Source organism: Canis lupus, chromosome X (assembly GCF_011100685.1).
Source record: "Canis lupus familiaris isolate Mischka breed German Shepherd chromosome X, alternate assembly UU_Cfam_GSD_1.0, whole genome shotgun sequence".
NCBI lineage: Eukaryota > Metazoa > Chordata > Mammalia > Carnivora > Canidae > Canis > Canis lupus.
In genome coordinates, this window is record NC_049260.1 from 34,566,660 (window position 1) to 34,592,074 (window position 25,415).

Below are 25,415 nucleotides of genomic sequence, written 5' to 3' on the forward strand. Positions count from 1 at the left end.
GCCAACCAGGCGCTCCTCATATCCTCATTTTAAAGATGATAGGGGCGCCCGAGTGGCTCAGTCGGTGGAGTGTCCAACTCTTGATTTCGACTCAGGTCCTGATCTCAGGGTCATGAGATCAAGCCCCACCTCGGGCTCCACGCACAGTGAGGAGTCAGCTTGAGATTCTCTCTCTCCCTCTCCCTTTGTCCCTCCCCTTCCTGACTGGGGCACTCTCTTTCTCTCTTTCAAATAAATAAATAAAATCTTTAAAAAAAATGAGAAAGCTATGGCACAGAGAAGTTAAATGACATATCTAAAATGCTCATATTAAAGGGCATGGATTTGAACCCAGAGAGCAAGATTCCCCTCCAACTCTCTTAACCACTACACTGCGTACACACTTGTAACAGGCTGGAAGGAGATGTGTTAAAATGTTAACAGCGCTAATGTCTAGCTAGGGAATTACAGGTAGTTTTTACGGTCTTTGTTACACTTTTCTGTATGTTCTAAATTTTCCACAATAGGGCATGATTTACTTTGATCACTGGGAAGAAATAATAATTATTTTAAAATAAGAATAAAAACAAATGGGATCCCTCGCCAGCCAAACTCTACCCACAGGACTGAAAGCTTGCAGCCTTTCTTTGATGTTCAGACCGGCCGCCCTGGCTCCCGCTGGTTCCCCGTCTTGGCTCTTCTCCTTGGGAAGCAGAGGCATAAGGCCCCCACTCTGTTCTTGGCAGCTCTTCCCCAGCATTTGACCGGACTCCTCAGGTCCTAAATGAGTGCAGAGAGGCAGCTGCTTCCCCCACGCAGTGTGCACCCCTATCCTCCCTCCACCCCACCCTCACCCATGCAGCCCCCTGGTTTCACGGCCCGGCATCTGGCGGACACGTGTGTCTTATCCCCACTCCTCCCGGTGTGGACCGCGCCTTGCACACATCCTGCCATCACCCATGGCAGCGGACTTCTGAAAACACATCCATCCACTGGCTGCCCAACACAGGGAAGCCCAGAAACACTTGGGCAGTGCAGACAGCTCGGGAGGTGACAGCGGGAGGGAGCATCCTGCCAGACCCGCACATCCCATGGGGAGCGGAGGGGCGGAAATCCAGAAAAAAAAGCTGTACCTCTCAGAGGGGACACACAGCATGGGGCAGCATTGAGGCTGTGGGGTTGGGGGGCGGGGAGGAGCAAGAATGAGCGCCTGCGACTCTGTTCCTGAGATAGAACCTGGAGGTGGGGTCTCGCCATTACTCACAGCCAGGAGGTCATCTTCAGATTCATTGACATTCAGCCCAAGCCCCAGTGGGATTCGCTTTGTCCCTGTGAATGTCAGCCTGTATTTATCAGTCAGTCAACAAATATTTATTGAGTCCAAGGCAGCAAGTTACAAGATACTTGGGTTCGTGGGGGGTGGGGAGGTACAGCGGGCCCCTCATCCGGCCCACTCACTCCCCCCCACACGTGCACATGCACACACATTTTGTCACTGCTGACATAGGGACTTAGGAGATTGGTTTTGGTAGGTTTCATATGGTTTGAACGGATGGTCTATGGGCTGCTGGATAGAGCAATAGCTGGATTGCTATTGCTATCCAGTTCTTCTCCCCTCTCCACATTAGAATGATCCCACCCGCACCCGTGGACATGGGATTTTGCAGTTTCTCTCACTAGAAGTGGATGGAGTATATTTCCTCACCCCCTTGACTTTGGCATGAGCGATGAGATGTGGGTAGGCGTGATACAAGCAGAGGCTTGCATTGTGCTTGCAAAGAGGGGCTAGCCTCCTGGTGCTTCTGCCAACATCTCAGAACAGAGCCCAGGTACCAGGAGGGCCCAAGGAACCAACCCAGACCGCCCTCCGCCTCCCGCCTTGGATCTAGCACTGCCACGGCTAAGACACCAGGCTATGCATGTGAAAACTCACTGTCTCACGAAGTCTCACGAAGGGCGTTTTTTACAGACAAGGTAGCTAGGGCATGGTGAAGTCACCTAACCAAGGTCACACAGCTAGGGAGTACCAAGTGAGGATTTGAACTCAGCAGTCCAGCTCCAGAACCTTCCACGTGAGTCACTGTGGTGAAACATTCCTCTCACTCACTCCTGACTCCCTAGGAACTCCATCAGCCAGTAGATTCTGAGTTCCTGGATCAAGTCCAGGCCAAAAGGAACATTCCTCACCTGTGGTGACCTGGTAGCTGTGTTTCATCTCAGCCTCTGCCTGAAGAAGACTCTGGAACATTCCTGCCCACTACCACCACCACCACCACCACCACACTCATGTGCTTCTCAGGCCTGGGACACCTGATCTTCAGACCTGGGCCACCAACACCGGCCTGTGGCGCTAAACGTGCCTCTGGCCCCAGGACACCCCAGGAGGTGCTGGGTGGGGATTGGCCTCCTGATGAGCCCTACCTTCTCCCATACTGGGCAAGGAATACAATGCCCACTTTCTTCAACCTCCCACCAGGGCCACAGGGTTCCTCCGTTACAGCCACCAGGGGCAGGCCCTGGACATTTATCTCCAAACCCCCAGGCCTATCACAGGAATAAGGCTGTCAGAGTAAGACTGCCACAGCCTGAGAAGTGCCAGCACAGTGTCTTGGATTTATACCAGGAGAGGTCCCTCTCCATCCTATAGCCCTCGAAATGTCCCTATGGTTTTCTGACACGCCTGTGGGCATGCAGCTAATATAGACAGAGATGTCATCTTCATTTTGATCTCCAGGTCTTGAAAGGAAGTTGGGGAGGGGTGGGGTGGAAGTGCTATCCATCACTATTAGAAACGGAGATTTATTTTAGCCTAACACTAATGCATACCTAGTTCAGAAAATGGCTATAGTCATTCACTCTTCTTGACTCCCTTCAAGTTCATGGGGAGCAAATCTCCATGAGTTAGCAGAGGATTTGGCTCTGAGCGACAAAGATCAAAAATAAGAACGCCTCAGGGGCCTCTGGGTGGCTCAGTGGTTGAGCACCTGCCTTTGGCTCAGGTTGTGATCCCGAGGTCCTGGGATCAAGTCCCGCATTGAGCTCCCTGCAGGGAGCCTGCTTCTCCCTCTGCCTATGTCTCTGCCTCTCTCTGTGTGTCTCTCATAAATAAATAAATAAAATCTTAAAAAAAAAATAAGAATGACTCAAATGAGTCCAAAGTGTATTTCTCCTCAAATTCCAAAGTGTATTTCTCCTCAAATTCCCTGAGCTCCCAGGGACTGTGGCAGGCCCTATTTTCCAGAACTGGCCACAGTGGTATCTCTCATCCCTCATGTTCTTATGCAATGTGACCTTGACATTCCTCCCCTGAAAGGGGTGGAGTCTAATTCCCCACCCCCCCCCCAATAGGAGGGCTGTTTTGGCCAAGGGAGTTGGCAAAAGTGGTGCTAAGAGACTTTTAAGAGTGGATCATTAAAGGTCGTGCAGTTTCCTCCTTGTTCCCTGGAACATTCCTGCTTGGGGTGCATGGAAAAGATCCAACTACCCCGAGGCCACCATGCTGTGAGGACACCAAGCACATGGAAAGGCCATGCCAGGCCCTCTGGTTGGCAGTCCTAATCTTTAGTTGTCCCCCAGTCCCCAGCCATGCAAGCAAAGCTGTCTTGGGTCTTCCACACCAGCCCTTCAGCCAGCTGAGCACCACTGAGTGACCTCAATCACCACCACCCAGAGCGAAAGAATTGCCCAGTCAAGCCCTGCCCGAATTCCTGACCCACATAATCTACAAACACAATAAAATGGCTATTTTAAGCCACAAAATCCGGGGTGGTTTGTGACACACCAAAAGTACTGGAACAGGGATCGGGGTTCCATCCAGCTAAGAGCTCTGCCATCCTTCGGAGGTGGGGGTGAGGGGGCCCTTGTCCTCGTTGTTCAAAATGTCTAGAGCTCCAGCCATCACATCTGCATTCCAGACAGTAGAACGTTGGGAGTGACGAAGAAGGGCAAAAGACACGACCCAGCCGTCTGTTAAGGAAGCTCCTGGAAGATGGCTCAGGACATGACATCATCCCAGCTAGAATTTGGTCATGTGGCCATAGCTCACAGTAAGAGAGGGTCGGACACGTTATCTTTATTCCAGACGACCCTGTGCCTAACTAAAGACCAGGCGTCCTATTATCTAAGAAGATGACAAAAATTAATATCGTAGCAGTCTGACACAGCATCCAGAAGTTCCTTCGGCCCTTCCTTCTACCCTCCCCTCTCCTCCCTGCCACTATTTATTCCCACACTTTCAGCCCACCGCAGGGTCCTAACCTGAACATCAAGGCTGAAGAAAACCATAGATCTTCACAGCGAACATGCAAAACACAAAGGAGTGTTTCCCTGGCTAGTACTGAAGGCGTCTCTCAAGGCATAATTTTTGATACTAACAGAGTCCCTGGGCTCTTTTCTTTCTAAAGACCCCTTCCCACAAAGGGTGACGGAAGACGCAGATGGGGACGGGGCAGAGCATCTGGCCTGCCCCGTATGTTAATTAACATCTGTAAGGATGTCCAGCAACCAGCTCATCTAATCCTTGCCCTAAGACAGGGCACTACTCTTATCTTCATTTAACAGATGAGAGGAATCCAAAGCCCAGAAAGCTGAAGTGACTCATTCAAAGTCACACAACTAAGGAAGTGGCAAGGACAGAAGGGCTGCCCGCAGCTGCTGTCACAGCTCATCTCCAAGCACGAGGTCAGGTGCCAGGCCCTGGGCCATGGCTCTGTAAACACCACATTCAGGCGTGTCCCTCCTCTGAGCTCGGCAGAGGTTCCGCATGTCCTACCGTGGATCACTAATGAGTGTGCCCGAGAGCAGGAGGCCAGGGCTCTGTGGCCACCTGTGCCAAAAGCAGCTGCCTTGACTCCTATGAAACAGGAGGGTTCCTCAGTGGGACCAAGAGCTGGGGGGTCGGGGAGAGGGGTTGTGGTAGGCAGTGGCCACAGCTGACGCACTCGGAGGAGCTCTTCTTACAGCTCAGGCTGGGTGGCACTCTGGAGCTCCACACCCCAGCCTGAGCCACCCACCTGGCCCCCCTCAGAGGCAGGCTCCTCATGGTGAGTCAGGCAGGTGGGGGCAAGCCCCACAGGTTGTAAATCAGTGAGCCTTGCTATGTAAAGAACCATTGCAAATGATGAAAAAGTTCCAGAGACAGTCGGTGGTGCTGGTTGCCCAATGATGCGAACAAACTTAATGCCTGCCACTCAACTGTACACTTAAAAACAGCAAGTTTTATGTAGTATATATTTTACCACAATAAGAAAATACCCCAAAATTCAGTGGCTTAAAACAGCAACCATTTATAGGCTCACGAGCCTAGAGGTTGAGCTGCTGGACTCGCCTGGGCTCATTCACGTAGCTGTGGTCAGCTGGCAGGTCACCTGGCACTGATTGGACTACGAAGGCCTTATTCATGTCTTGTGGTCAGTGCTGGCCATCAGCTGGCTGTCAGCTGTGTGTGCCACATACCTCCACCTGCCTCATCCAGGCACATGTTGTTGTAACCCAGGTGTATTCACGTGCTGACAGGTGCAAGGGTCTCCAGAACACCAAGAAAGGACAAGTCCCCGGTGCACAAGTGCTTGTCAAACCTGTGCTCATCATAGCCCTTAGTGTCCTGTGGCCAAAGCAAGTCACACCACCAAGCCCAGAGTCAGCATGGGAGGGGACTCTATCCAGCACAGGGAGACAAGGAGGTGGGAGAAATACAAGGACCGCTCCCGCCATGCAGCTTATCCATGTACAACGTATGTGTGTGATTGCATCGACGCACGCTTTTTCAAAACAGAAGAGAAAGCTGGTTGACCATGGGACGACTGGGTGGCTCAGCGGTTGAGATCTGTGTTTGGCTCAGGTTGTGATCCCAGGGTCCTGGGATCGAGTCCCACAACGGGCCCCCCACAGGGAGCCTGCTTCTCTCTCTATGTCTCTGCCTCTCTCTGTGTGTCTCTCATGAATAAATAAACAAAATCTTAGGAAGAAAGAAAGCTGGTTGTCCAAACTAGCAGCTACTTTAGCCGTTGAAGACATGAGATGCTCCCAGGCAGAAGTACCGTTTCCAAAACGGAAGACCAGAGTGAACGTTCTAGCATGAGGTCTTCCCACAGAGAGCTAGAATGGAGCCCACATTGTCAGCATGGGGATCTCCACAAAGTCTGACACGATGTAGGGGGCAGGCAGGGTGTCCCCAGCTCTTTCCCAGCCTAGATGGGGAAGTGCCAGCCTCTCCCAGCCCATTCACCCCTGATGGGGCAATTGGGATTCCTGGATCCTGCTCCCCATTGGCACTGCTAAGAAAAGCAGGGCTTGAAGGGGGGATGGGTGGTGAGAAGCAGGCAGGAAATGACTCTTTCCACAGTTTTCCTTGCTGCCCTGTCCCCGGAAAGAGTGGCCTGAGCAGAATCGCTGACTGTGCTTCCCTTTTACTGGTGAACCAGCGGTCTTCTGGGAGGAAGCCAAGGGAGTCATCCTGTCCCGGGTTACCTGGGGAGGCCTGGCCACCAAAGCTACCTGGGTGACAGGAAAGCGGCCCCACGCAAGCAAACGTCTGCACAGGGGGGGTGGAGAGCCGGGGTCAGCACGCCAACCACCGCTGAGGGACCCAGGTACTTAGCCTGGTGAGGTCCTGTGGTCAGTTTCTCTGTATAAGTAAAATGACTAGATGAAGCCCTTTGCAGGGCCGGTCCTGGGGATCCTAAGCCCCCACAGAGAAGATGCTTAACAACCATGGCTGCCCTTGCAAAGTGGCTCCCTCCCAAGCCCCAGGACAAGCTAGCTTCTGTGACCTGGGCTTGCTGTTCCTCGGAGGACTTTTCTGGCAGCGGCGCTCCCAGGCCCCTGATTCCAGAGATCCTCCTTCCTCTCCTCTGCCCAGGGGCCACCCCAAAGTCTCCACTGAACATTGTTGTCCCAACTGTCCCTTGGAACCCTACTTCCCATTTGCTGGGGCAGGGTAGGGGAAGTAGCCCTGACCTGAAGGAGGTATGGCCTCCGGGGGTCAGGGGAAGGGGTTGCAAGTCATGGTTGCTGGCAGGTTCAAGGAAGCAGGCCCAATGGGGGCCCCCCAACCCCCCAAGCACTGCCTCTCCAGAGTGGGGAAACCACACTGTGGAAAAATTTTGATTTTTGTCTTCTCTGGACCTCCCTGCCACCCAAAATGCCAGCCAGTAGGAAACAGAGACAAGAGAGCATTTTTAATGACTTCATGTAGCAGCAGTCCTGCAGGACAGAGCATCCTTTGGGGGGAAAAAACAGAATTAGGATTCTCATAGACTGGAGAAAGAATGTGAGGCCAGGAGATGATGTTCTCTTGTCTCTATGTCTCTATTCCATGAGGCAGACCACCCCCAAACCACCACACACACATCTCATTCCACATCCCCTTGGTTTCACTGGATTTCGGCACTCCACCTGTTCAGTCGTTCTGGGCTGACCCACCTTGCACCTCAGATCACCAGGGTGCTCGAACCTGGGCTTGTTTGGCATGTTGACTTGGCAAACACTGCCCCCACCTGGTTCGGTTGGTTTATTGCAAGTTCATTGATCCCCACCCCCCCACCCCCACCCCCACCCCCAGGCTGGATTCTTTCCTTCTATATGTCACTTACATGATGTGATGTCTTTTAGGAGGTAACGAAAATGTTCTCTGCCTCCCAATTTTTACTTAGGGCTGAAGGAAGGGAGACAAGCCATGGGCAGCAGTCTGCATGTCACCCTAGCGCTGGGGGACACTGGGAGGCTCCCACACTTGGGCTCTTCCCCAGAGGCTGGAAAGGATGAACTGCCACGTTTTCCTTATGGGTGGGGCTGGGAAAGCTGTAGGCCTCCTGCTGTCCCCCCTCCGCAGGCGGACTCCCCGACTCCTCTGGGCTAGGGGGGACACGGCCACCTTTACACTGGGGAAGGGGCACCTAGGCCTGGGGAGGAGAGGCAGGAGAAGACCCGATAGACCTGTCCTGGCTCTGGAGCTCTAGAGAGGAGCTATCCTGGCGGCCTCCTTTCTCCAGGTTCAGAAACCTGGTCAAATGCCCCCCCCCCCCCGGGGTGGGGGGTGGATGCCCAGATCCGGAGGGAGGGGGAGGAGAGAGCAGGCTGCGGGCGGGGGAGATGGGGGTGGCAGTGCCGCCGCCGCCGCCCCCTGTGTATAAAACTCCCTTTGTACGCAGGTCGCCGGCTGCTCGCCATGCCAGGTGCAGCTGCCAGGATTCTCGATGCGGTTTGAACACAATTTGCCAGTGTTGGTTCAGCTCCGCTGGCTTCCAGTTGGGGGGCCATATGCTGCCTTTAATCTGCCCGTGCGATTCTCACCGATGTCAATAGGCGCGGGCGGGTGGGTGGCTGAAATGGCCCGAAAGCCCGGCCGGGGCGGCGCTCCCACTGCCGCCGGGCGGCCCCCGCCCCGCACCCCACCGGGGACCACCAGCGGGTCCTCGCGGGAGGCCGCGGCCGGGGCTGGCGGGGGCCGGCGGGGGCCGGCGGGCCGGCCGCTGGCAGCTGCCGCCGCGTTTGGCTGTGGCGCGTGGGAGCCGCTCCGGTCGGCCGTCCCCATCGCCGGCATTGGGCCTTCCCCTCCGCCGAGATGCCTGCCAAGGAAGCCGGCCGGGGAGGTGCCAGCGCTCGGCCCAGACTTCGCATTTCCCTCATTCTTTCTTTAATTGGATTTTTGGTCCTGCTGGGCAAAATAAGCTTTCCACTGGCAAAGCGCTCCTGCCTCTTCTGAACGCACGATGGTGCCTGGCGGCTCTGGGCCGCTCTAGGCAGAACGTCCCCTTCCTCCCCCGCCAAAACATCCATTCCTTCTCTCCAGGGACACAAGAGCATGGTGTGCGTGCGTGCGCGCACACACACACATCACACACCCACCAGCACCATATGCACACACGCACACACACCCACTACCGCCGTCTGCACACACACACACCACGTAGCACATGCACACATGTACACACCACCACCAGATGGGCACACACATACCGCACACGGCATACACACACACCACACATAGGCTGTGCCAGGTGAACGTGGCCTCCCTCTGAGAACTTGACTTTGAGGCCTTCCCTGCACTAAGCAGGTGAAGATCCTGGCTGGGAATGGCAGAGCATCTGGCACCACTGCCCGAGCTGGGGCCCGGGGGCTGGCTGTGCCCTCAGCAGCTGGGCTGCCCCCGCCCCGGTACTCAGAGGCTTCCTCCCTGAAGCCCAGCAAGTCCTGGTTTTGTGACCCAGCCACAGATGAAAGTGCCAAGAAGTCATCTCCCCTTCTTCCTTGCCGGGCAGGCAAGCCAGCTTCGCTTACTGTGTGTCCAGGGGGCAGGAGAAGCGGGCGGGCAAGCTGCAGTCTAAAAAGGGGCATCTTGCTAGCAACACACAGAGGACATTCAGGTGCTCTGAAACCTTGGACTGAGCATTAGGAAAGAAAGGGAGAGGAGGAGGAGAAAGGAAGGGGAGGAAGGAGGGAGGAAGAGGAGGAGAAAGGGAGAAAGGAGAGGAGAGAATGAGAGGGAAGGAGAGAGAAAGGCACAAGGGGAAAGGATGGAGGAAGAAGAGTGGAAAGGAAGGGAGGGGAGGAGAGAGGCAAGGAAAGGAGGGAGGGACAGGGAAGGGAAGGGGAGGGAAAGGTTGGGGAAAAGGGGGGAGGGGAAGGGGAGAAGGGGGAGGGGAAGGGGAGAAGGGGTGGGGAAGGGGAGGGAGAGAAGGGGGAAGGAGGGGAGAGAAGAGGGAGGGAGGAGGGAAAGGAGGGATGGAGTAGGGGAAGAGGAGCGTTACAGAAAGAAAAGAGGGGAAGGGGAGAGAGGAGGGGAAAGGGGTGGAGGAAGAAAAGAGGTTGGGGAGGAAAAGAAAAATGAGCTAAGGAAGGACAGAAAGGAAAAAGAGGGAAGGGACAGAGAGGAGAGCCACTTCCCACCCCCACCCCCACTGTCTTTAAAGGAGATGAGTTTCCCGGGCATCAGCTCGGAGGAGTGGCAGAGCTGAACCCTAAGCTCTCCGGGGTTTAGCCTATGGGACCCTCATTGGCAGCATCCCCCCAAGCTGGGAGCTATCACTGGCAGTCCCCAGTGTCTGCTCGGAGGGCCCGGGCCCTTATCTCCCGGCAGCTGGGGCGTGGGTTAGAGCCCTCCCAGGAAGTCCTCAGCCCCAACAGCAGGCAGAAAGCTGCTGATGGTCAAATACATCACAATATTTCAGAGTCCCTGTTAACAAGCACCCATTAAAATTTGACAACCAGGTAGTGGCGCAGAAAGCACTCGTTTTGAAAAAAACTTGCGCGTTCTGCTGGTTCAGCAAGACAAAGCCAGTTTACCTGTCCCTTGCATTTTAAGCCCAGAGCTCGAGGCCTTAGCTCCTGGGTGCTGCCTGGTTAATGGAACACGAGGTGTTTATTTGCCAGGCCACATCTGAACCTGGCTTGTTAATGAGCCTGCCGTTGTAAGCTCCCTGCCAGTCAGCCTGCCTTTTTTTAATCAAAAGATAAAACAGTCGGTTATCAAGGATTAATGACTCTTACAGCATCCATATGAGGCTCGTATTTATCTTTTAAAAGAAAACGGAAGGAAGAAAAATGACCAGATTTTGTTTCAGTAAGCAGTTTAAAGCTGCTCTGGTAAGTTGAATTCATTCATTCATTCATTCGGTCACGTGTGTGGGAGAAGCCAGCAGGAGCCCCTTCCATCATAAGAACCTCTGACTGTGAGATAAACCCCCGAGTAACCAGATTAACTATGAAGTATGTCTCCGTCAGGTTTTAGGCATTAGTTCAAGTGTACTTTCTGGGCGTTCCAGCTTATTGTAGCGAGTTGTCGATTCCGGTGTTCCAGGCAGCACTTCGTTTTGGGGGAAGGGGGGAGAGGAAGAGTTTCTGTTTCCCCTCTCCGGCTTCAAAATAGAGCTCCTGTGCCGTGTTGACTTAACTGAGAATATCAATATTTTAAATAGGTTCCCATATGATTCATATACTTGCGCATAGCACCGAGTGTATAAATATCTCTCCGTGTCTGAACACACAGAGGCATACGTGCACGGTCACGCGCGTGCGCACACACACACAGACACATACAAGCACCTGTATCACACATACATGTATGGGACCATGTCTACCAGAATACTCAATTGAAATTGTTTGGAGGCTTGCAACAGATAGTATGATACTGGGATCTTTTGTTTAGCCACCCAAAGTACAGTCTGGCAAAAAAAAAAAATAAAAAACCCAAACTCTTGGCCTGCTCTCATCCAAAGTGGGTCCTACTGTTTCCTACGTTGGCTGTCTTCATGCTGGCCTCTTTCTTTATATTCCCTACCCTCTTTCTGAGTGTCTGTGTGCTCCAGGGGATGAAAGCTCTAACTATTGCATGAGTATACTTGAAATCACAGCCAGAAATGTCAAGGTGCTCCTTCCCACACCATCAGCAGTGAGACACACTCAGGTTACGGCACCGTCCATTTTGGAAATAAAATGTAGCACATCACTGTGTGGCTTCAAAGAAAGGCAAATACTGGTTCTGAAGTGGGCTGGGGAGTACAGACAAAGAACCCCAGTGTTATCGCTCAACCTCTCCAGGTCTCAGACTGCTTGGTACCCTGGTGATGTTCACAATACCTGATCCACCAGTCAGTGGGGGAGCCAGAATTAGGCAAGAGAATAGAATTTAAAGGAAATGTGCCTACAGGGGATTATTTCCAGTCAGGGTAACCAACAGCTCAGTTCTGGTGGGAAGGGGGTCACCTGGAAGACCAAGAACCCCTGCTGCTTTGCAGCTCACTGTTCCCACCTCTGGGTTGGGAAGAGAGGCTGTTGGGGTGGGAGTGTAGAGAAGGAGTCCTGGTGGAAGTTTCCAAAAGCCCTGTCGTTACTAATAAAACCACAAAGTCTTGAAAAAGCTTCCGGTCAAGCTCTTCTAGAAAGAAATGGAAATGCAGGCAAGGGGTCATTTTGCCTGCACTGTGCCAGCCATTCCTCCTGGTGACCCAAACCCTCAAAATAGTAAAGGGCTTTGCCATAGATACCTATTAATTACAAAGTGAAGAGTCATCACTTTACATTGGAGAAACCCAGCAGACAGTCCAAATGATGAACTGCCATCACGTGCCTCTTGATACAAAGCACTGAGAAGGACATAGCATCACTTCTGTGTATTGTTGCCAAACATGCAGAACCTGAATCAAATTTTGAAAAAACATCCAACAAACCCAAGTTGAAGGATTATTTTGCAAAACAACTAACCTATGATGCTTTAAAAATGTCAATGTCAAGGTCACAGGCACTGGGGTGGCTCAGTCCATTAAGCATCTGACTTGGGCTCACTCAGGTCATGATCTCAGGGTCCCAGGATGGAGACCCGAGTTGGGCTCTGCGACTCAGCGGGGAGTCTGCTTGTCTCCCTCTCCCTCTGCTCCTCCATGTCTCATGCTTTCTCTGCCTGTCTGTCTCTCTGTCTCTCTCTCTCAAATAAATAGTCTTAAAAAAATTATCAAGGTCAGGAAACTCAACTAAAGACTGAGGGACTGTCCCAGATTAAAGGAAACTAGGAACCCATGGCAATGGAATGCAACCTATGACTCTGGATTGGCTCTTGGAACAGAAAAAAAAATTCTTTTTCTTTTGCTATGAAGGGCAGTAGCGGGACAATTGAAGAAACGTGAATGTAGATCAGATAATTGTATTCTAGCAATGTTAATTTTCTGATTTTGATAATGCATTGTGGTTATATAAGAGAATATCCTTGTTTCTTAAGAAATCTATACCAAAATGTCAGAGGTGAAGGGTCATCATGTCTGCATCTTATTCTCAAATAGCCCAGAAATATCTATATCTATAGCTAGCTGGCCAGCTAGCTATGTACTGTGTATCTGTCGACAGAGAGAGAATAAAGGAAATTAGTAAAATGCCAACCTTTGGAGAATCTGGGTGAAGGGTATATCAGCATTCTTTGTACTATTTCTGAAACTTTTCTGTGAGTCTGAAATTTATTTTAAGCTTAAGATGAATACATACATAAAGGACTTCGGGTTTCTCTTTGGAGCAGCAAGGAACAAGGGAGATGGGGAATGGGCTGGAGCCAAACCTGGTGAACATGAGGATCCCCCAAGGGTCGGTGGACAGGGTGGCCATGACCCAATAGAGAGAAAATGGGACAGAGCCCAGCACTAGTGCTGACCTCAGCAGAAAGTGGCTTCTAGAACTTTCCACAATATGTATATACGCTGAGGCAGACTGGGAAAGTGTTCTTTATGGCCCAGTGCCCAGGATGGGGCTCAGCATTGAGTAGGTGGTCGGTTGGTATGGTTTCCAGTGAATGAATGAATGAATGAATGAATGCATGAATGAATGAATATGCTCCTCCTTCCACATCACACACTACAGGGCAGCAGGCTCTACAGGTCTGACCAGGGTGGGGCACCTGTTTACAGGGCCCAGTTGGGTGAGAAAGCTTGAGCGACAGTGGGAGTCAGAGCTCCCTGTATTCATCCTAAAGCTTCTGTGAGATTCATTATTTAAGCGACTGCACATCCCCCAAATAAACACGCGCGTCTTCGCAGCCTGCAGCCCGGGAGCACTATTAAACCCACAGCGGCAAAAGGCTCAGGCCTTCGCTGCTGCGTGCAATTTCCAGCCGGCTCGCTATTCTTTTGTCACCGCCTTTTTATTGGTTTTCTCAAAGTGGTTACAATGCTGTTATTGTAAAACCCTCACACCAGAAGAGTGAGAGAGGCAGCGGTGCCCGAGAATAGAGCAATTTCTGCCGGGAGAGCCTGCACACCTGGTGGGGGAGGCTACGTAGCAAAAGTGGTGGTGATAGGGGGGGAAACAGAACCCTTCGTTTGCTCAGGTCCACCTGACCCACTTGTAAATCCACTGAGGGCCAGGGCAGCCCTTGAATTCCCTGGAAGGTAAATGGCCTTGGTGCTTTCTGCCACGGGGTGGGGGTGGGGGGCCCACCTGGAGACTCTCAGCAGCCCCTCCCCTTCACAGGCCCGCCCAGTTTCTGGATGCATGGGCAGGCCTGGCCCCACGTGGGGGGCAGCCTGGAGGGCGGCAGGGGTTCTGTGGCTTCACCAGCATCTCCACTCCTCACCTGCAGCAAAGACTTTCCTCACCCCACTGGGTTCTGTGTTTTGAGGCCTAACTTGCCTGCCAGAACCCGTGCACATTTTAAGCGTCCATATACCTTTTGCACCGCCCAGCTCAAGAAATAGAGCATCGCTGTCCGGTACAGCTTCCTGCAAAGTTGAAAATGTTCTATGTGCATCACACGCAGCTACCGAGGCTCTCGGGATGTGGCTAGTGGCTACTATATTAGACAGCACAGAGAGAGAACATTTCCAGCAAGTTCCCTGGTGCTCCTTCCAATCAGCACTTCCCAAGACGTGATAGCTTTGCTGACTTGAACCACGGCCGATTGGGGTTTCTCCACCTCGGCCTGATTAACATTTGGAGCCAGATCATTATGAGCACGGAGCGGTGCACCAGAAGATATTTAGCAGATCCCCAGGCCTCCACCTCCTAGAAGCCATAGCACCCACCCCCGATTGTGACAACCAAAAATGTCTATAGACGGAGCCAAATGTCCCCGGCTGGTAGGGTGGAGATGCACCGCTGGTTGAAAACCACTGCCCTAGATTTGGTTCTGCCTCTTTTTAAACTTCGAATACACAAAATCATACTGTGGTGTACATCGTATGCAGATAGATAGATAGATGATAGATAGATAGATAGATAGATAGATAGATAGATAGATAGATCGATCAACACACAGTAGGAATGTATTGCTCACACTTCCGAAGGCTGAAAGTCTGGATCAGGGTGCCAGTGTGGGAGGGTGAGGGTTCTCTTCCAGGGGGCAGACTAATCTCGTTGTAGCCTCCCTTGGACTTGGTGGAAGGCTGTGTGCAGCTTCTTTTGTTCAACACAGTGTCTGTGAGATCCAGCTAGACCGCGGCGAACACGGGTGCCTCGTTCCTTTGTACTGCGGGGTGGTATTCCACTGCCTGGACGTAGCAGTTTGTGTTTCCCCTTGTCTGTTGATAAACTTCTGGGTTGTTCCTGCTTTGGGGCTAGTGTGTGCTAAGTGGCTGTGGACATTCATGAACAGAGCTCTGGGTGGACAGAGGTTGCCATTTCTCTTGGCGGAATGCCCCGGAGTGAAAGTGCAGAATCACAGTGGGGTATGTGTTTAGCATCATCAGGAACTCTTCCATTCTACACCATGCTGTTCCGCACACCCACCAGCAACGGATGAGACTTCCAGTTTCTCCATACCCGCACCCGCCAAGTGACATCATCTGTCTTTGTCATTTTAGCCGTTCCAGGGGGTGACAGGGTGGCTGGGTGGCCTCCCACCCAACGGAGCCAGATTCAACGGGCAGCTACTAACAAAAGCATGAGCATTGAGAGGGGTCTTGGAGCCCTCCTCCCTCAGCCTTGGTGAGCTCCGAGTCCAGGAGCTGGGTGGGCCTGTGGAGCCTCCACAGTGGGGGTGTGGCAGGTTTCTCCCTCCCCTCCCCTCCATTTCTCTTTCCACTCCTTGGCTGGTAGGAGGGGAGATGTGCCATGGGGAGAGAAATCCCAGACAAGAAGGCAATTCCTGGAGAACAGAGTTTGCATCACAAATGAGAATAGCAGGTAAAATGTGTTCTATGGGAAACCCTCAAGCCCTGCCCCACCCCACTTCCAACACACCCGTGCACACACAGCCCTCCACGAGAAACGTGAAAGCAACCTGTTCTTTATGAGCGGAGCAGTGATGTCAATGAGGAGAGAGAAGAAGACAAGAGGAGCTGCTGGGCTGCCACCTGGGGAGTTCGAAACAGGTTGACCAAGCGCTTGCCAACTTCTGGAAGCCACGGCCTGTAAAGATTCTAAATTAGACACTGGAGGATGGGACACACACCAAAGTCAGCTCCAACCCCCACCTCAGTGCAGCTGCTGGTCAAATTTTCCACAGAAAATAAACAGTGCAGCTCAGAAGTTGGAGATGATATAATGCCACCAGGACCTGGACACAAAGAGCTGCCTGTGTTGGGACTGACAAGGTGTGACAGGTGAATCCAGAGGAGCTTAGCAGAGAAGTCCAAAATCTGCAGGAAAGGAGAGCCTGGGATTAACCGCAAGACAGAAGAAGCACCGCACCATCTGAATAACAGTATGTGTCTTTTTTTAAAAAGATCTTATTTATTCACTTATTTGAGAGAGAGAGCACAAACAAGGGGTAGAGGGAGAGGCAGAGGGAGAAGCAGACTCCCCACTGAGCAGAGACTCCCCTCAATGCAAAGCTCAATCCCAGGACGCCGAGATCACCACCCGAGCTGAAGGCAGACGCCTGACTGAACCACCCAGCACCCCAAGAATATGTGTGTTAACATGCTCTTTTGTTTGGTGCTGTTTCTAAAGGCCTCTTTAACTGCAATACTCCTCTAGAACTTTACCTTGGGGAAATGTTTCTCCTCCCCACCCCCCACAAAAAAAAAAACTATTATTTTGAGATTCATAAGGAAACTCCTGGGAATGAAGCATGCTATGTCTGCTGCTGTAGTGTGTGGTCTCTGGTGGGCCACGCAGGTCTCTGACAACATTATCCTGTAGTCAGGTCAAGGGCACAGGGGGTTGTGGGACAGGGGTAGGGGATCAGGGATCCCCTGGAGATAGCATCACGTGTTCTGTCAGTGGCTCAGGAAAGAAATGGCTAGAACTGGGAAGTGGCTTTTCTGATATTCAGAATGTGGACCTTAGTTGACCCAGACAGGGACATTAGATCTAGCTCTATCGCTCCTAGATATCTTAGGGCTGAAACATTCTTACCCCAGCAGCGGCAAGACTTGAAGTTGGCATCTGCTTAGGGAGAAGAGATGCTAGCCAGCCAGGAAATCACTGTCGGATGGACTTCAAGCTGAAGATTGTACACCAAATACTCCAGGTTCAGGTTTTTCTTGATACTTTCCCTTCACCCGCCTTTACAATATCTACTAAAATGCAAGCTCTGAGAGGGCAGGGGATCATCTGCTTTGCTCAGAGCTGCATGAGTGACTACAGATGTACCTGGCACAGAGCTCACTAGATCTTCACTGAACAGCTGAATAGAGAAGCCCTGACAGGCCTTGAGTTAGCTGAGCTACTCAGCCATTGGGAAGGCAAGGTATTTGCGATCTACGAAGGCCAACTCAGGATGCAGCAGAGAATCACGAAGCTATGAGCCTGGCACGAGAGTTTCAGGGGTGAGCGACGCAAAAAGCCCAAGGGGAAGGCGACTTCTCTGAGGGTTCCAGGTCCAGCCACCTTCTCAGCCCCTTGGTGCTGATTTGACCTCCATTACCAGTTTCTGGGGGGTGCTGGGCCTTATGCTCAATGGGGCCCTTAGGACCCCAAACTTCGAGGCGTGATCACAAGCAAGCTTCCAGGAAGGACAAGCTCTAGGCAGACCAGGGGAGGCCAGACCCCCAAACTTCCCTCCCGGAACATCCCACCTCCTGCAGTTTGCATCTTGAAGCTATGGGCCACCCCCAGGAAAAACATTCTTTATGACCGGTCCCACGAAGGACAGAGTCCTTTCTTTTGTTTTCATTTCAGCAGAGTCAAGACAGGTAGACATTTCAAAATTTTTGAAAGAGGAACAGAAACATTTGCAGCATAAAATCACACTCATTTCCCAAGTCCAGACTCGCAGAGGTAAGTATGCCTGGACACACAGGAGCACCACTGGGTCCCAAGCTACGCCCTGGAGTCAGACGAGGGAGCTGGAGTGCCAGCCAGTGGCGCCAGCTTGGCCAAGATCTCCTTACTCCCGGCCTGCGAGGGAGCCAGGGCCACTGCCTCTGTCCCAGGGCCTGCAGGGAGTTGCTTTCCCGTCCTTCTGCCTCGGAGATGGCACCTCCCAGGTCCTTCTTGGTCTCCTCTCCACGGTATGAGGACGCAGCTAGCCTGGGGATGATTTGCAGGACAGCCGTGGTTGACAGCCAGCAAATAATAGAGCTCTCTGGGTCTCTGTTATCTAATCCACCTACCTCTGGAGCTTCCCTTGGCAACTCACTCAGGAAGCACCCCTCCCCCACCCCCCGCACCATCTGGAAGTGGTTTTTGAAAAATCTACTCATTATTGTTAAAAAGCAACACGTAGGCTTTTGCAAGACACAGTTACGACAGCAGCCCCTAAACTGTAAGTTCCTAAAAGATAGAGATGTCTACTAACCATCACCTGGCACACAGTAGGAGTTTGGGAGATGAAGGTGGAACAGATGAAGAATTAATACGTTTGTAATAAAGGTGCTCCAGTTATTTCTGCATAACAAATAGTCCCCAAATATAGCAGCTTAATAATGGTTATTTTAGTATGCTCTTGGTTTCCATGGGCTGGGAATTTGGACTGGACAGAGCCGGGATGCCACGTGTCTCTGCTCCACGATATCTGAGGTCTCAGCGGAAAAGATGTGAAGGCTTTGGGGGGCCAGAGTCATCATCCTCAACTCATGGGCCTGGCACTCACGTGGAAGTGACTAGAAGTCTGGGCTTGCTGAGACCGTCCATCTGAGCAACCCCATGTGGCCTCTGTGAGAGTTGTAGGACCCAGCCGTGTCATCCTTTTGTTTGAAGCTGTCACCAGCCCATCCAGATTCAAGGTGAGGAGAAACAGACCCCATCTCTCATTAGAAGGAGTTTAAGATCACTTGGCATCAGGGAAATACAAGTCAAACCACAATGAGATACCACCTTACACGGATGAGAATGGTTAAAATTAACATGTCAGGAAACAACAAATGTGGAGAAAGGGGAACCCTCTTGCACCGTTGGTGGGAATATAAGCTGGTGCGGCCACTCTGGAAAACAGTGTGTAGGTTCCTCAAGAAGTTAAAAATAGATCTGCCCTAAGACCCAGCAATTGCACTACTGGGGATTTACCCCAAAGATACTGATGCAGGGAAACGCCAGGACACCTGCGCCTCAATGTTTATAGCAGCAATGTCCACAAGAGCCAACCTGTGGAAGGAGCCATGATGCCCTTCGACAGATAAATGGATAAAGAAGATGTGGTCTATATGTATACAATGGAATATTCTTCAGCCATCAGAAAAGACGAATACCACCATTTACTTCGATGTGGATGGAACTGGAAGCTATTATGCTGAGTGAAATAAGTCAGTGGGAGAAGGACAAACATTATATGGTTTCACGCATGTGTGGAATATAGGAAATAGTGAAAGGGATTATAAGGGAAGGGGGAAAACTGAGTGGGGAAGAATTAGAAAGGAAGACAAACCATGAGAGACTCCTAACTCTGGGAAACAAAGGATTGCAGAAGGGGAGGTGGGGGGATGGGGCAACTAGGTGATGGGCATTAAGGAGAGCATGTGATTCGATGAGCACTGGGTGTTGTACTATATGTTGGCAAACTGAATTTAAATAAAATTTTTTTAATTTTTAAAAAAGAAGGAGTGTCATATTTTAAAACCACCCCTAAGGGTGGTTAAAAAGCAATCACCCCTGCCTCCCTTAAGGATTTTGCATTCATTCCTTCCACAGAATTTATCTTACACATCTTGCGCATGATCTCTCAAGCCCCAGGTTGGGTCATGTGTAAGGATTTAGCAGGTAGACAAAATAGACATGGAGTGTGCCCTCACGTAGCCTGCACTCCACTCAAGGAGGTAGGCATTACACATTTAGACATGCAAACAAATGCAGTTACAGTCATGATAAGCACTGTGGGGGTGGGGGGAATGCCCTGAGAAAGACCAGGAAGACTCGATCTAGATGGGAAATATCTTGCTTCTCTGGGAGCAAAATCTGATGCAAGGGTTTATTTTTTATTTTGTTAAGATTTTATTTATTTATTCATGAGAGATGCAGAGAGGCAGAGATACAGGCAGAGGGAGAAGCAGGCTCCATGCAGGGTGCCTGACATGGGACTCGATCCCGGGTCTCCAGGATCAGGTCCCCGGCCGAAGGCGGCGCTAAACCGCTCAGCCACCCGGGCTGCCCTGAGCAAGGTTTTGAGCACAAGCAGTTGCTTCAGAGGGGATTCCTGGGGGCACCAGTATAGCCATGAGGACCTGCGAGTGCGGGTAGGGAAGCTGGAGGATATGTTAATAAGTAGGCTACCTCAGGGGCACCGGGGTGGCTCAGTGGGTGAAGCGTCTGCCTTCAGCTCAGGACATGATCTCCGGGTCCTGGGATCGAGCCCCGCATCAGGCTCCCTGCTCAGCAGGGTGACTGCTTCTTCTTCTCCCTCTCTTTCCCATGCTTGTGCTCTTTCTCTCTCTCTCTCTCTCTCTGTCAAATAAATAAAATCTTAAACAAATAAAAACAAGTAGGCCACCACAAGGGGTAAATAACACCCAGTGCTATGGGACACTTCTCTGGCTGACAGTGTGGAACACACTTCGGATTGGCCCACCCGAAGGACAAGAAAGCTGGGACATCCACCCATGAAAATCCTAACAGTCACAGTGCAGGGCGCCAGTGCGGGCTGTCCTCCTTGTGGGGCCAGGCCACTGTGGTAGCCAGGGAGAAGCTCTGGACGCCAAAGGGCCCTAAATGCCGAGGGAAAGAGCTCTCCCTTGGCTCTGGAGGTGCTTACCCCAGGAGTAAAGGTGGCCCTCCTTAGGCAAGCAATATTCTCGAAGGAGGTCAAGTTTCAAGAACATAGGATTTATAGATGGTCCATCTACCTGAAAGATATGTAGGGTGCCAGCAAACACCACCCCGATGCCAGCATTGAGCTGGAGGCCTCAGTTGGCAATGCATTTTGGGTTTTCTGCCTCTGAGTTTGTGATGGTGACTGTCAGCACTGAATTCCCTGTCCCCAACCTCCCCTCCCCTTTGTGACTAATGGAAAACAGTGACCAAATTGCCCGTGGGCAGGCAAGGTGGGGCTGTTTGAGCCCAGGAGAGCATTTTCTCTTTGTGTGAGGTTCACTGCCAGGAAGAGTGGGTGCCACACCCCTACAATTGACCTTAGTGGAGCTTAGCAGCAGAGAGGCTGGTCTGCCCTAAGTTACCAAAACATCACTCATGGGGGGCTCGGTCTGCCTTGCCAGCTCCCCGGGAGGGAAGCACTTACTCCTAGGGAAAATTGCTAAGTGTCACCCTTGTCAAATGATGGCTACATTAGCCTGAGACCATGCCCTTGACATGGGCACAATTGCTGTTAAGACTGGCAGGTGACTCTTGGGCTCTGTACCCCTTAGTGAGATTCCAAAAGAACACATGTGGCTCCTCTGCAAAGCTTTACCACTCCAGGCTCCACTGAATTGAGGGGCTGCAGCAAACTGGAGGTAATGCTACAAAACTGCCGTTTAATAAGCTAGAGCAACAGGAGGGAAAATAAGGGAGCAACTGAAAGAAAATGTATTTTTATTTTTAAATAGCTAAATCGAATTTCTGTAGAATTTTCAAGCAGCATTTGTCTTAATGACCCTTTTCCAATTCCACTGTTACCAAATATCAAGTATATGCCAAGCCTTGAGTTAAGCAACATTTTTAAGTAAAAAAAAAAAAAAAAAGAAAAAAAAGTAATAATAATAATGACCATCATGGTAATGGAAGTGCTTGGCAGGGTGGTTAACTGAAGCCAGGAACAACGATGCCCTGGGCCTGCTGTCTGCCTGCTGTGTGCTCCCCACCCGTGCTGCTCACCTGCGGGCTCTGGAGTGCTCTCCCCCACAGGGACCCATCCTTCAGTCTTGCCAGGGTCACTGCTACCCTGAGGACAGCCAAGCCCTGTGCACGTGTGTGTGTGTGTGTGTGTGTGTGTGTGTGTGTGTGTATGTGAGAGAGAGAGAGAGAAAGAGAGAGAGAGAGAGAAAAGGGGAGGAGGGACAGACCCAGGAGAAGGGATAGGAGAGGGGAGAGAAGAAGGGAGAGGAGAGGAGGAAGAGAGGGAGGAGGGGAGGAAGGGACAGAAGTCCATTGGGATGGAAAAGCCAGGAAGTCAAATTCCTAACCCAGGGATAAATAGAATCCCAGCTGCACCGAGCACAGAGCGGTGGTAAAATCATTCAAACTCAGAACTGCTGACAATGGAAAATAAACTCATCATTGCTGGTGAATGGAAACTTCAGGAAGGTGGTGTCCCGGACTCCAGACTCCACATCCCCTGTCCTGGGTATAGGGCACGGAAGGTTTGGTGGGTTGAAAAGGAGGGAGAGAGGGCCTTGGGGGCTGCAGGATGAGGCACCCATGGAAGCCTCCAGGCCAAGCTGCTACATAGTCCTGAGAGGCAGAGAAAAGGAGGCAGGAGGATGTGAGGAGGAAGCCAGAAGTGGGAGGACGGAGAAGGGAGCAGGCGGCCTGGGGCAGGGAGGGCGGGAGCTGGACGCAGAACCCCAAGGGCCCGGGTGGGTGCACGTGGCCTGAGGCAGAGATCCTGCACGTTCGGAGGAGGAGGAGCCTGGGAGGGACACGCTGGAGTCCTGGGGCGGAGCCTTCCCCCCATGCCTGCTGTCTGGTGCCCCCAGAGCTCCGGCTTGGCCAGAAGCAGCAGCAGCCCTGCCTCCAGATGCCCCAGGGAAAAGGCTGGGCGCCACAACTCCTCCCGACCCCAACCACCTTCCCCCTCCCTGACCCCATCCCGGCTGTGCAGGGGTTGCAGGGGTGCTGACTGCTGATGGGAGGAGAGGGACAGAGCCCTCAGGTCCCTTTTACTGATGACGAGCGCCCCTCCCCCACCTTCTGACAGTGGGCACCTGTGACTGTCGGAGGTCCGCCCTGGAGCACCTCACCAGCATTGAACCAGAAGGGTCTGGGCGCTTCTAGCCCTGCTCCAGAGTAGCTCCAGCCAGGGAGCCTGACAGTGCAGCTCCCTTGCAGAGGGCAGGACAGCCTCTGAGGCCGGACTGAGCTTCCAGAGCACCCCCACCCCCGCCCCCGCCCCCTGCCACCCCACTGAGCAGTGACACTTGCCCTGAAATTGACACCTCCACCCCCTTCCGGGTATTTCCGGGGAGCCCGGCTCGAAGAAATCACTCCCCTGGAAATCCTCATCTCAGGGTCTGCTTCTGGGGAAACGTAAGTCACGGGGCCGCAGCTGAGCAAGAAGAGCAGTTCGAGTGGGTACGCACGTTACACACGGTTCTCAGCTGGCCCTGCCCGGGCGCAGCACACGCAGGAGGAAGCGGAAGCCCGCGGCGCTCGAAGGGACTTACCCGGGTGGCAGGGCGAGCGAGCAGAGCAGCCTAGATGGAACCCAACTGTCGCTGGCTCGGCAGCCAACGTTTAGCCCCCGCCCGGAGGTGGGGCTGCAGGCTCTCCCGTGGGGATCTCTGGGCCCCGCTGCCAGGAGGCATCTAGGGCCAGCTGGCTACCTAGCACGTTGACCCAGGAGAGAGCGAAAGCTCCGTTTAAAGCCTCATTGTAGGGGATGATGCCTCTGCATTCCCAGGCCCATGGGGAACCAGTTCCCCAAAGCCCTGCTGGATTTGCCCAGCACCCAGAGGTCTTCAGCTGGGGGCCCGCTGGTTAATCGAACTCCCCAATCTTCCTGTGTGTGTGTGTGTGTGTGTGTGTGTGTGTTTTCAGACAGCCTCCAAGAGCCCGCACTTACTAGGAGGAGCTCGGAGGCTGCCAAAAATGCCCTGTGAATAAATGTTCAGGGTTCCAATCAGGAGACGCCCACAGTGACTGATGAGTCATCAGATGACCAGCTGTCACCACAGCGCACTAAATATAGAAGGGGAAGGCCAGAGGGGTGCCTGGGACCTAATGCAAGGAGGGGGAGCATGCATCTAGAAGGTGAGGCCCCAACTGGGTTGGGGGGGGGGCCTAGAACACCTGGAGACTGCATGCTCTGCTCATCCAAATAATGGAATGTGGGTCAGCGATGCTCCAACACAGAGTGCCGCTTGAACTGGAAGCTGTGCCAGCACAGTGGTGATGATGACGGCTAGTGAAGGTCATAGAAGAAAAATTGTTCCAAGAATTTCCTGGGCACCACCTCACGTTCTTCCCTTGTGTATCGGGCCAGAGGGCCAATTACCATCCTGGTGGTTCAGGCAGCCCAAACCAAGGCTCCAGACCCCAGGCTTGGTTTGGCCAGGCCGGCGCCCCCCAACACAGTAGCCACTACCACGTGAGGCTCTTGAGTCTCTGAAATGTGGCCAGGCCCAAACTGAGATGTACCGGAAGCATGACATAAAATGCACACTGGATTTCAAAGACTTCGTTCCCAAAAAAAGAATGTAGAGTGTCTCATTGATTTTTTTTTCTCGGTGGCATGTTGAAATGATAATATTTTGGATGAACCGGGTTAAATAGGATATATTGTTAACATTCATTTCACCTGTTCCTTTTTACCTTTTTAATGTGGCTACTAGAACATTCCAAATGACAGATGTGGCTCACATTTGTGGCTTGCATTATATTTCTATTGGACAGCACTGGGTTACAGGCTAGAGGCCAGAAGCTTCAGGAAATCCTGGCTATGCCCTCTCCTGACAAATAAAGCCTGCTTCCTGGTTCAAGGCTGAGGGAGGCCAAGGCTGCTCTCCAGACAATGCCAGTGGCCAGCCACAGCTCCACATATGGGTCACAGAAGGCCCAGGTGACACATAAAAGCCCCCCGAGGGTCTGTGAACCTCAAACTTGCCCGTCCCATCTTAGGAAAATTCACAGCCTCTTAGAGGAAGAATGATGAACGCAGTCGGCCTATCTCGGCCTGTCTTCTCCCTTCCTGCACTTACCCCCCAAGAGTGTTCAATGCTACACGATGGCAAAAAGAGCTGGAGAGGGGCACCTGGGTGGCTCAGTGGTTGCACATCTGCCTTCGGCTCAGGTCATCACCCCGGGAGCCTGCTTCTCCCTCTGCCTATGTCTCTGCCTCTCTCTCTCTCTCTCTTTCTGTGTGTGTGTGTGTGTGTGTGTGTGTGTGTGTGTGTGTGTGATGAATAAGTAAAGAAAATCTTTAAAAAAAAAAGAGCTGGGGAGAACAACTTCACAAACTAAGCGGCCCTTTCCCTCACATATGCAAACAGCAGAGTCAATCAAAGGAAAGAAGGGAAATGAGAAACAATGAGAAACAGAGAAATGCAGATGAGACCATTCACACCAAGAGGGAGAAACTGTATCCCAGACGAATGTCACACACTCTGCCCACTGAGACCCGGGCAGGGGTGGCGGGGTGGGGGGTGTGCTTGTAGGCATGCTCGAACACCTTACCCGTCCAGGCTGAGCATGAGAGGGAACCCTAGAGGAAGGTTCAAGAACGGAACAGACAGAAACACGAGGCAGAGACATACGGGAGGGAAAACCAAACAGAGGTACAGGAGCCGAGCGTGTGTGTGTGTGTGTGTGTGTGTGTGTGTGTGTGTGTAAGGGAGGGGAGGGACAGCCTCCCTCGTGTAGCAAGGGCTGCCCTTTCTTTCTGTGTCACTTTAAATTATTCATGTCGGGACAATGGAAAGAATATAGCAAAATAAAAAATGCATCGGGGCCAGGCGCACCCTGGCTTCATGTGTGGTGGAAACAGCCCTGGG

At 52.2% G+C, this 25,415-nt stretch overlaps 1 long non-coding RNA gene across 1 annotated transcript; it reads right to left on the reverse strand.

The window, feature by feature from the left end:
• Positions 1–13,162: 13,162 nt before the first annotated feature.
• LOC119868189 lies at positions 13,163–23,420 on the reverse strand. The gene is made up of 3 exons (XR_005385944.1): positions 23,091–23,420; positions 15,677–15,804; positions 13,163–15,541 (listed from the first exon to the last, which is right to left on the reverse strand). It is a non-coding gene; the product is annotated as an uncharacterized LOC119868189 (long non-coding RNA).
• Between the last annotated feature and the right edge of the window lie 1,995 nt (positions 23,421–25,415).